Genomic DNA, 1516 nt, shown 5'->3' on the forward strand with positions numbered 1-1516 from the left:
AATTACTTAATGTTCTAGTGTGGTTACAATGATTACAGCACTTGGGAATTTTATTCCAGTAGTGGTGGCACTTCAGGTTGCCAATTTTTCCCTGATGCTTGTCTGAGCTTGTTGGGAGGCTTATTATAGAATACCCATCTTCTAAATTCAAATTATGCATGCTTTTTTAAGTAAAATAAGAATTTTCCTAAGCACCTTTGGACTGATGACAGTATATGAGGCATTATATGACATCACATTGTGCAGCTTCCACAGTAAACAGTACAGTGATACACAAAGGTTTTCTGATGGTCATTTTGCATTCTGGCTCGCTCCAATAATATGAAACTACCATAAAAATGACAGTTCATTTCCTTGTAAACGGGCAAACTTACTAAATCAACAGGGATGAAAGAACCATTTGTAAAGTTTTTTCTTGGCACACATTTGATTGTAAAATATAAAAACATTTGTTCAAAGATGTCTGGTTCAGTTCATAGTATATGCAATATTCTGTGAAACCTCAACCGTTCAGTACTCAAAACAAACTCCCTCCAGTAACGTTGATTTCTTTAAGATTGTAGATGATGTTCTTCATATCTGATGTTGAATATCTAGCCATATCTTTAAAAGGATTAGTTTTACCACCAAATGTCTCATATCAGACACTTTATATAGGTTCACAGGTATAACAGAACAGACTTTGAACTCAAGTGAATTTTATTACATGAAAAAAATAACTACTCCATTAAATTCATACAAATTTATTTACATGCACTGAGTTACTCAAGTTATTCCATCAACTTCACAAAATGACTAGATAAAAGTATTTTTAAACTATATTCTTCCAAAATCCAAATCCAAAGTCTGTTTATTCAGTAAGATGATATATTCAAAAAATGTAGTTATTTCTGTGGGCATTCCTGACCTAAATATTTGCCTCAGAGGCCCAATAATTCACTTTGATAAACTTTGTAGTAAAATAAAAAAAGGAAGGCAATACAAAGCATTGAAAAGTTAAGATAACTGGGCAAAAATAAAATACAAGGCAGCTGAAAGATCGAGGCATGATGAACTTGTTGCCTCTCAAAAAAAAAAAAAGCTGTTATTCCATAGTCTGCTGAGAGTGCTAGTTTCAGATAAAAACACCAACAGTGGGTCCATGTTAGCTCTTCCAGGTGTAGCTGTAGTTTTTCATGTTAATATCTGTCAGAGCAGTCTTGCCCAGGGTGGAGAGCTGTTCCAGTTGATGGATAGAAGCAGGAAGGAGACCACAACCGGTCAGATCAACCAACCCACCGCTCCTCTGTAAACACAGACAGAAACAATGTCAGTTTATTCAAAACTATCCAAGCTCGACTACTGAAATAAAGCAACAGAAAGAAAACAATACAATTTCACAATAAAACCAAGGTTCTCATGAGCCCTCTAGTGGCACTCAGAAGGAATTTTGGTAACTTTTCACAAGTTAAATCAGTGGTTCCCAAAGATTTTCTTCTGGGCCCCCCTATGGATTACAATAAAATCTCCCCCCCAC

General features: G+C 35.4%; 1 long non-coding RNA gene across 1 annotated transcript in view; it reads right to left on the reverse strand.

Moving 5' to 3' along the window:
• Nucleotides 1-682: 682 nt before the first annotated feature.
• The window catches only part of LOC108228915, a 2286-nt gene continuing 1452 nt past the window's right edge, over nt 683-1516 (reverse strand). Inside the window, exon 2 of the long non-coding RNA XR_001808252.3 lies at nt 683-1285. This is a non-coding gene — a long non-coding RNA (uncharacterized LOC108228915). The remainder of the gene's footprint in view (nt 1286-1516) is intronic.

This window comes from Kryptolebias marmoratus, linkage group LG23, assembly GCF_001649575.2.
Source record: "Kryptolebias marmoratus isolate JLee-2015 linkage group LG23, ASM164957v2, whole genome shotgun sequence".
Classification (NCBI taxonomy): Eukaryota; Metazoa; Chordata; class Actinopteri; order Cyprinodontiformes; family Rivulidae; genus Kryptolebias; species Kryptolebias marmoratus.